This window comes from Vidua macroura, chromosome 14, assembly GCF_024509145.1.
Source record: "Vidua macroura isolate BioBank_ID:100142 chromosome 14, ASM2450914v1, whole genome shotgun sequence".
In the NCBI taxonomy this organism is placed as follows: Eukaryota; Metazoa; Chordata; class Aves; order Passeriformes; family Viduidae; genus Vidua; species Vidua macroura.
Genome location: NC_071584.1, coordinates 10672984 through 10684246, shown reverse-complemented (window position 1 = coordinate 10684246; position 11263 = coordinate 10672984).

Here is an 11263-nt window from a genome sequence, read left to right as displayed (position 1 = left end):
AGAAAGGCTCAATCTTTACTGTCAGATAGATGATGTTAGAGGGGGAAATTATCATTATAAACTATCTCCAGTGTACAGGTTATCTTTCATTTTACAACACCTCATTTTAGCAATTAAATGTCTCCACATTAGAGCAGGTAAGGCTATCACCTCCCACCTAAGTACAGTCTAGCAGTTAAATTAGTCTAGGTATAAAGAAGATTCAACACCATGAAAAGGACCTGGCAAACTTGCACTATTAGGTTTACTACATCTGAGCTACTGCAGTGACTTTCATTCTAAATGAATGATTTGCTTTTGCTGTCTCCAACACTGTCAACAAGACTGACAATTCTCTCCTTTTTAAACAAAGGCTCAAAGGCATGCAGTGGTATTCACACTGGAAGCTACAAATTCAGGACAGGTGAAAGTTTGCCATTGCTTTAATACTTCTGTGTTGTTGGGTATTCAGTATTGACCTCTACGTTTGCCAAGAGTGATGAAGAAACAGGCATCTTTAATGTATGTTTAAGCACCATTACAAATTGACAGTAGCAGTCACATCTGATGGATTTTTACAAATGGACCCAATTGGGTGCTGCACATCTGCCACAAATGTAGCAGGCAAACTTAATGGCATCTTTATTGCCCACAAGACAAAATGTTTGGATTAGGTTTTTATTTCTAGATTGAAATTAATCTGCACTCACTGGAGATTGAGCTAACATTAAGAAAAAGATTGAAGAAGTCTGTCTTGCATCTGGAAGGGAAGCTTTGTAATGACACTCAACTCTTGTGGTAATTTTTCCCACAATTTAGCACTATTCCCTGGAAGCTCTGTCTGCTGAATAAATGGGTTTAACTCTTTCCAGAGAACATTCCATATGCATCTTCCTAGAAATCGCTATCACCTAAGTGTTATTGGAGAATACTGAATCTAAATATACTAAAATAAGCCTAGAAATTTAAACTTGGTTGTAATACCATGGGCACAGTAAAAATTCAGCAGAGAGGGATGTTAAGGGACTTGCTGGTGTATTGCCTCACCTAGATAAAATGATGATATTCTAAATGTTTGTAACATGTTTCTATTTGAAGGACCTTTACAAATTTAAGGGAATGGGAAAAAAAGATATGTCTAAAAGACCAGTATATTAAAAATTGGGCAGTTGTAAAAACATTTTTGGAAGTGTTAATGCTTTTCATGTAGCAAGTTGTGTGCCATACTATAAAATTTGTGGGTTTTATAATATCCCTTAAAGAGTAATATAAGCAGATGGTTGATGTTTTAGTGGCAATCTCTTCTATGTGCATTTCCAATAAAATAAAAAATAAAACCTTTCCTGGCCTGTGATGCTATGATGATACAGATAACTGAACTGTGCTGTGACATAACCATTTAATAATTCTTCCTATGAATTGTACTTTTAAAATGTAGAGGGACACCTCCATCTACTACATAGGGAGATTCCATTCACATTTCATGTGACTAAAGCATAAGAGTGAATCATTACTTAGAAAAGTCTCTCTGATGCATTTTTTTGTATAGGTGCAAGAGAAAATGAAGAAATAAACGTCTGGAGACAGCACAAAGAAATTCCATCTTTCTGTAGAATGTATTGCCAATGTTGAATTAGACTATGATCAAACCATGTATTTTTCAGAAACCCTGAAGAGTTTTTCAGCACTTGAAGGTGTTCAGGCCATCACATTGGCAAGGTCCCAACATATTCTGGCTAACTAAATTCTCCCAAGAGATGCTGACACTTCCCCCAGGTCTCTCTTCTGTCCTGACTGCACTTTTCTCTCTGCTGCTGCTCTGGTCCTCCTCAACCATGGACAGCAAACCAAAATTTCAAACCCCAGGCACCAACAGATGCACCAAGCTGCCAATCACTCTCGAGCCAATTCAACACACACACACTTGAGCCTAACACCAGTACCCTTTATGACCATATTTACAGTATGACACAGCAGCATCAGTGAGGGCTCCTGCATGGTGGGAATATTAGTTCACAGTTAGAGACAATCCACTTTGGTAGACAAGCTGTTCTTTTGTCATTTAAAAGTGGTAATTAAATGCTGGTTTTTCTTACTGGCCATGCAGGATGCTGTTATTCTTATGACCCTTTGAATACTGAATTTTTAGTGAAGAATACAGCAAGGCAGCTCTCAGGGCTTCACACAGCATGACTTAAGAGGGATGTGGTTTGGCTTTGCTGCTCCAACTGGCTTCTTTTTATCTTACCTTCTCGGCAGATTTGGGGGCCTACTTTCCCATTATCTCACAAAGGCGTTATAAGGTTTAATAAAATAGAAATTGTAAAATATTTTAAGCCTGTTGAATGAAAAACACTGCAAACCATAAAGACCACAAAAGATGAGTATTAGCAGCTGAGTCTCCCATTCTTAGCACTTGCTATGTTGAAGAAAGACCAGCAGTACTCCTGATACTGCAACACTCCTCTCTTTCTGCAAGGATCATAATTTCTCTGCCAGTTTAGCACTTCATGGGTATTTTGAATTCCTCTTCCTTTTTATGTACAATGTGAAATTAATAATACTCTAAAATACTGACAGTCTAAAAGAGGTAAGCATGTCAAAAAGTTTAACACTGGCTTATAGTCATCTGTTCTGAGCTAAAATGATTCAGAACTACATAAATTTAGTGATTGTGGAGAGATAGCCCTCTAATCCTGCAGTGGGAAAAACAAAACAAAACAATATTATTGACATTAATGAGAGCAGAAGCAAATTCATCTGTAGGTCACAATTTGAACATTTGAAGACCAGACTTGTGACAGCTCAGAGAAACCAATGATTTCCTTTCATTTCCCTCTGATATTTCCTATTGAATTACAGACTTTGCTGTGTTGTTTCATGTTTCAAGGAATAGTGGTCACCCAGACGGATAATGTTTCCTTTCCCCTGCAGAAGGGACATAAGATTTACACATCCTATAAAAGAAGACATGAGAACATCTAAATGCTTTTAAAATTACATTCTTCACTTTTCTGTAAATATATTTATTTGACTGTGTGTATCCTACAACATAAAGTACATTTATAGAATCCAAAGTGGCTTACATTAGGATGCTTTTCAACAGGAAAATAAAGGATAAAAGCAGAGCACTACTTTTCAAGTATTTTGAACTTTCAGACATCACCAAAGATGGTAACTTTTTTTTTTTTCCAGTCATTTTTCAAAGTATCAGACTATGCCTTTATTTTTTCCTGTATGGCTGATAAAATGCTAAGTGCTGCACCTCATCTATCTCCCTGCATACAGTTACAGAACAGCTGTCAGAGGCTCTGTGCACCTCTGAAAAGGTGATGAAGCTCCACTTGTGGAAATGACCATTTGTTGCAAAAGACACTTCAACGTTTTCTATCTTTTCCTCTGTATGAAAGTCATTGTTGAGATACCAGCTATAAATAGAGTTTTCTTTGTACACTAGGTGCTTTTCTCTCATCCTTTCTTCTTCCCTCTGACTCTGCCCACTGAATAAGCACTTTGCTGAAGCAATTCAGCTGCTCAGTGAAATCAAACATTCTCCTTTTAAAAATAATGAGGGCTGGTTGCATTTTTTAATGTTTTCATTTACTGTGATAAGCAAGCAATCTTTTTCAAATATTTTCCTATGTGATAGCTAATGGTCTTGATTTTGGAGGTTTCAAGTGTGAGTTTGAGGATTAGGATTGCTCAATTATAGTTTTATTCCTCTAAAAGTTAATGCTAAAATTACTTTTTTTATTAAAAACCCCAAAACATTAGGGATCCTGGTAGTGACAAATATCACCCAAATAGGCCAGGCCCTGTTTGAATGGTTTTTTAGTCCAAGACTCATAATCTCCTGAGATCCCATTCTACCTTAATGGTTTTTCATTCCTTCACAAAAAGGAAAAAACAAAATCATCGTTTGGCAGACAAGATAATGTCAAAACATGGAGAAAAGAGGTATGTCATGTCAAAATAGTGCAGGAAAACAAAAGGAAAAGTCTTCCACTCACTCTGAAAACAGCAGAAATCAAACTCAGTCAGACATTGCTGCTGCTACAGGAACCTTCCAGCAAAGAGGATTGAAGACTGCAAATCACCACTCACACACAGAGTTATGTCCTTTGAAATTTTAAAAGCTTAAGCTAAATATTGAAAGAACATCAGTTTAGAATATTCATGGGTCTGATAATGATATTTAAAGAGCTTCCCTCGCAGCAAGACATAAAAGCACACGATAGCTCCTGATACATTGCTGGCTGTAAAACAACTTTCATTACAATCCTTAGTGTGTTTCCCACATAATGTGACTTGGCAAACTGATAGGCAACCTTAATCGAGTACACATCTACATCATTGAATATTTAATGCTAAAAACCAGGAGAGGCAAACCTTAGGTAGCAAAACTCATATAACATTAAACATTGTTAGACAAGACATTTTTCCTGTTTCTGCTGTCATAGATATTAAATGTGAGCCACTACATCCTGAAGACATGAGTTTAAGATCAGAGTAAACATTCCCCCTTCACCCCATTCAACTGTCTCCTATGACCACTCAGTTTGAAAATATTGCATTCTGGTATATTATCTGAAGAACAAAAATACTTTATCTGGGCTTACTGCTTTTATTCAACACCCAGAACAATCTATGTCTGTTCCTTTAAGCTCCTTTAGATGTGAAAAAATATGGTTACATAAATCTTTGTAATCCTGAGGGGAGGATAGCATATAAAGAGTTTACTGGCATTAGGATTAAGTCTAGTGTATTACAGTGCAATCTTTAATCTCCTAAAATCTACCTCACCATTCCAAGCTGTTTTGTGCTAGTAGATGAAGCTTTGGAAATAGGACACAGCTGGCAAGACTGACAGACAGGAAGACTTTAAAAAAAATAAGAAAAGAAAAGGAAAAGAGAGAAAAGCAATTGGTAAAACTGTTAATGGGCTGATTTAACACAGTGACATGCATATCATTATTTTTATTAATTAAGAAATTACAGAAGTTGGATGAAGTTCTTGTAAAACAAATTAGGAGGAAAAAAAAAAAATCAAAGTTTGAAACCAGAGAAGATTCAAACTTAGATCAAAACACATCTAAAACCATTCTACAAGACAGCAAAGACTTCTTTGGTTCTGCGACTCCTTGATCCAAACAAATATAATAAATGTTTCTTAGGTAACAAAAAAGGACACAACTGCATGCTGAAATGGACTTTCTGCTCTCTTTTGATGAAAGTGTATGGAATGAAAACACTGCTGAAGTCGTGTATTACTCAAGAGAAAAATGCAGGAAAATGTTATTAATAGGCTTATTTCTAAAGAATGCTACAGCTCTCTTTGGACTTGTGATTTCCCATTCAAAGCTTCCTGTTGAGGTACCTATGGCCTCTGCTGAGTTTAGAGGTTCAAAAGGCCAAAGGCAGGGCAGCTCAGTAACAGGCTTGGCTGGATGAGGCACTGGAGCCCTGAGCCCCAGCTCTGCAGCCTCAGCTGAGGGATCTCACTGGGCAAGTCTCAGTTTCCTTTGGCTCTGGTAAGTTCAGGAAAGTATATATACTGACAACAAAATGTAAACATTTGCTTAAGGGCTCTTGTGACCAATGGTATTTAAATATGTGATTAAAGGATAACTAAATTAGGCCTCACATAGTAAATACAGAGTGCATGCTCGTGCTGTGTTTGGAAAAGACAAGTTTCCTCACTCCTCCTCTGTGGCTGCAATCCCAAGGCACAGGAGTAGCACACAATGAAACAAAAAACAATGAAGCAAATTCTTCCACTTCTGTCCAGAAGTGATACTTAAATTTTGAACCTGAAATCACTGTTTTGAAAAGTTACAAGTGTCAGTACAACAAATCATTAGACACCAGCACAAACCTCTGTATCTACCTGGGATACTGGCAGCATAGTCTGGCTTTTTTCTTCCCACCCACTCCTTTTTCTTTTAAAAGGAGATGCCAGCTTTTCTATATATCAGATTGTTCAACCTGCCTTTTCTAATATTTTAATACACTAAAGGTCTGGCTGAAGATGAGCCATAATACACAGGAATATGTTTATCTGATAAATTTATGTAAATAATTCTGCATATAACTGATAATTATCAGCATTTCAACTGTTAGGTAAGTTTTATGTATTTCCAGCACTGAAGAGAAATATGAGCAGGAAGTAACCATGGTACTGCAGAACCTACAAGACAGTACAATAATAGCATTTCTTTCTTATTTAGTAGTTTGTATTTCCAAAGCACCACAAAATCATGAACAAATTAATCTAGGGCTTACAGTGAATTTTACTGATAAGGACATTAAAAGCCTTTAGCAAATGTTTAATTGAAATAACTGCTGCACATTAATTCCAAGAAACTTGTTTTAGTATCTTAGAGATTTAGCAAACACCTAATGAGTGAACTCAATATGCCCCAGTGCACAGAATTCTGTGTGTGCTCTTCTCGAGTCTCAACTAGCAGGAAAATGCTTTGAAAAGACACCTTAGAAAGAAAGAAAGGGCACATTTACAGAAAGACTCTAATGATACACTGTCCCATGGAGCACGAGCAGAAACCACAGACTTTAAGGTTGTCTTTTAGCTGACAGTATAGTTTTTCATGGAGAAAAAAAAAAAATCACTCTGTCGTTTCAGTAATTCTGAATTTGACTCTCAAATCCAAAAGTTTGCCCTTTTCAAAGCAAAAGTGTAACTGTCAGCTATTTTTCCCTTCAAAACCAGTAAATTAATTGTGATACCTCAGTAAAACCTGACAGAGAATGCACTGTGATGAACACAAGGGGTTTCTTAGGAAATTATTTTTCAAGGAAAAGCATCACTGCTTTTTCTGCTGTCTCCTGATAGAAATCTGAATCCTTTGGATTCCCCACTAAATACCACTGTCATGAATGCAATTTTTATTTTGAATTTGTTCTTCTTGCACACTCATTTTTGACTACAGTGTCTGGCATTTAAGCCATTTGTCTCTCTGCCCAGTAAAAGTTAGATGTAAAGAAAAAAGGGGGGATCCTTTACATCCATGTCTCAAACCACTTTATGGGTTACATTTGACAACTTCTCAGGGTACACTTGATCCCATCTTTCAGATGACTAATAATGACAGTAACGAGTGTCAGGCCCAATAGTGATCCCTGGGGACCCCACTTGTGCCAGGTTGTCATTTTGAGGAGCCACTTCTCACCCACTGCACAGACTGTGACGCATCAACTTCTTAGAGAGGAGACTGTGGGAAACTCTATTAAAAGCCTTGGAAAAATCCAGTCAGTTGATATTTATTGCTCAACTCACATCAACAAAGCAGGTTATTCAGTCGTAGAAGGTGATCAGGTTTGTCAAGCATGATTTCCCCTCAGTGATCCCATGCTGGTTTTTCCAATCATGTGCTTCATCTGACCTGTGATAGCCCCGGGGGGATCCATTCTCTAATCTCCCCGGGGACTGAAGTAAGACTGATGGGCCAATAATTTCCTGAATATTCCTTTAAGACTTGTAGATGGGTGTGGCAATAGCCTTCTTCCGTCTTCTGGACATCCCCTGACCTCCAGAACCCCTCAGAGATTAGGGAGAGCAGCCTCCCAGTGATGTCAGCCAGCTCCCTAAACTCGCTCACCAGGGCCCAGCAATTTGCAGCTCAGGCTCCTGCAAAGTTCATGTACCAGCTCTGCCTGCACTGACAGTGATGCTCCATCCTCTTTGGTCTCCTCAACAGGCCAAGGTTAGGTCATTAATATGGTTAGGTCATTACTATGGTTTCGACTTTTTAGACCCAGGTTTGGGGGACAATCAGCAGCAGAGGATCTGGAATATTTTCAGAGGGGAAGAAGAGGGAAGGCAGTCGGCTGAGTAGGAACTGGAGAGTAGGAGAGTGAATGACCACTTTCATGGAAAGAAGGTGGAAAGGAAGTGTATTAATTCTTAGAGGAAGGTGTCCTGCAGTTACAAGCTTGAAGCTCTTTGGAGATCCACCTGTTCAGCCTACCTGTGCAATATTTTGCTAAGTCTCTGCCACATTCTCTGAATTATGTTTCTGCCATCATCTCTTCAGGAAAACATCTGCGCTTTCATATGAAAGAAAAAATTGACAGTGTATTTTTCCTATATGTAGATAACATGCTGAATTTCAATTTAACATCAATTCCTCCTTGAATAAATGCACAGAAACAATAAGAAGTATGCCAAGAAAAGAAACAAAAACTGAAACTGCTTAGACAGTAGGGTAAAATAAAAATTATACCTAACAAAACAGCAGAACTTACCAGGCAGATATGAAGTGGATTCATTGCTCTCAATGGATATTCAAATGCAAATGTTTGCCTTAGTTTTAAAGACATGAACATTTAAGTTACACTACCTTGTATTATGTTGTTTCTATCCTATATGTTGTCAGAGAAAGTATTTGTCATCAACTCAAATGCAACTCAAGTTTCTTTAAAATATTCAGTATATATAAAATTGACTGATTTTGCTAAACAGTTTTAAAATCCATGAGTAATTTTATTTTCAACATTTTTATGAAAGAAGGGAAAGGTAAAAAACTCATGTATTCACATTCACAAAATACTACACCTCAGGAGAGTTAAAACTGAATAAATTGTGAACAAATGTTGATTTGGGGGGTGGGGTTAAAGCAACTTCACATTAGTGAAATATCCTATGGTGCCTTACATTATTGATTCTCTGTCAACATCATGTTAGTTCTTTTCTAAATTAGTTCTGTGGCTTGACCTTGAAAAGATTGTGATGCAGAGTCCACAGGTTCATTCTAATTGCTGTTTTTCCTGGTGGACTTAACCATGCCAACCTGTCACTCATCAAGACCATTTGTCTGTGAACAGACTTAATTAAACACCTCAAATCCAATTTCTCTGATCCTTTCCACTATTAAAAAACCCCACATGTGCTCCATTAGCTATTAAGAGTTTTCTAAAGGAAAAACTCTAACATCCTCATTGGCATTACTCTCTACTGTTGAAAAAAGGCAGAATTCAAAAACCAAGATTATTAATTAGGATGGGAAAATAAAATATTTCTAGAGACAACAAAGAATTGGCTAACTCCTAAACATACAGTAGAAGATTAAAGAATGATTCAAAGCACCTACACAACTTTTCCCTGTTCTTTTTTTCCCCTCATCTCCTTCATATAAGATCTTCACCATGCTGTACAGGCTTGATTTGAATATGAATTTTAATTTATCTTCAGGTTTAAACAGGTAACTGCATTACTTTTTGTGAAAGCAGTAAGCATTTTCAGCTTCCTTTTTTGTGATTTACATATCCAGCACATGGGTAGAAACAGTGGAAGTGAAAATACCTCAAATATAAATGTGCAGTTTCATTAAAATTATTGACAAGGTGCTTTTGCTTTCTATTCTTAACAAACTTTCTTGCATTTTTAACTTTAGTTATTAAATTGCTTCCAAATTACATTTAACCATGTCTTGTCTTATAATTGCATTCCAAAGTATTTTATGTTTTAAAAAATAACTAATCTCACAGTTTTGTAAAAAATTATTCTACATTTGATAGATATTCACTGCACCATCAAATACAGTCTTCAATGTAAATTGCTGAAAGTTATAATTTAAAAGCATTTCTTAATAATTAATTTATGAATAATTAATATCTCTTACATTGGGAAATATTTAGAAAATGCTATTCCTAAAACAGCTTTCATGAAAGAAAACTTAGTGGTTGTGGCTGGTTTTATTGTTGCCAAGTCTTTAATGCTGGTGAGGCAATTCTCTCTTCTTGCTCTCAGTCACATATTTTCCAGAATATTATGGCTGCACCAAGACCCGATCTCTGCAGCAATGTTTGGAGAGGAGCTCCTTCATGACAGATACTTAACAGGCTAAGTACTATTTTACCACTCTAATTAAGGCTGCAGTAACATGCACTAAATAAATGCTCAGCCCAACCTCTAAATTTGAACTATACTATGAAGACATCTCTGAATTCAAACCATTCCCAAACACAGCAACAGTTTTTTATTTTATAGCTTTATCAACTTGGAGATTGGGAATACCAGGTTTATGTCATAAAGATACTTAAAGAAGAAAGGCACTGAGGTTTCAGAATTACTGTGAGCTTCTAAAGCAGTGTTCAAATATTGCCTCAATGGGTTCTGTCATTAGAATTTAGATCCTTGATGCTAAAAAACCTAGAGGCTTATTTTCATGTTTGGTGCAGCAAATTACGTGAGCTGCCTTAAAATACAACAGTAATCAATCTAGGAAAGACACGTATACCCAAAACAGTGCATGTGTCTAATCTGTGTACTGCCAGGCTTGATAATTCTCTTCTGTTGAGTTTGTATCACCTCCAAGAAATATAAACTAACATGACAGTGTCAAATAAAGCAAACTAATGTAGCATGATTGATCTCTGGTGTCAGGACAGCCAGACTCATCCCTGTGTCATTCCTAGGGCCAGACAAGAGACATTTTCTTTAACACTCAATAACATATTGTATCTCTACAGCTGCTATAATGTCTGCCTCATACAAATGCATACATTTGCTTTTTATAATATTGGTAAATCTTCCTGCATTGTCACTGGGATTGGAAGAAGGAGAAAAAAAAAATTGTTCATCTCAATACAATATTTTCTATGAATGAAAACCACTGCCTGAAATAAGAGAGCAGAAGCCAATATTCAAAGTACTATTGGAGGTGATGGCTCTGCTGCACACAAGCAGTGCAGTTTATCTGATACTGAGAAAGACTGAGCATTCTTATATCAGATCTGCTCTCTTGACAGAGACACATCCCTGAATTTGAAGGCTACAAATATCTATGCTGGAAGTGCCAGTCCATTCTCTCTTGTGACTATCTTACTATTCATTTCTCCCATTCTTTAAATACTATTTTACTTCACACCAATGTACATGTGAGCAGCATCACTGATAGAAATGGAATTAATCAGTATTCAGCCTAATATGTTTGGCAGCAGTACTTTATTTTTCTAACTGTTCTAGTTTATTAGGCTTCCTCACATCAGTTCTCATTTGCAGGGAAGTATAATAATGAGAGTAGAATCTTAAAAATTGTATCTGCTTGGCAAGACTCTTACAAACCAGATATATGCTATGACAATGCTCCTGTCCTGCATAATAATTAAAGAAGAGAAAGTACCCTGAGTCAGAGCACTTGTCCTTGTGGCTGCTGTGGTGTCTCTGACATGTTCAATGGGTGAAGCTGTCACAGGAGCAGAGAACCCTGGCTGCTCCCCCTGTATTGACCCAGAATCCACAACTGTAGGACTGGGCTTTTTACTG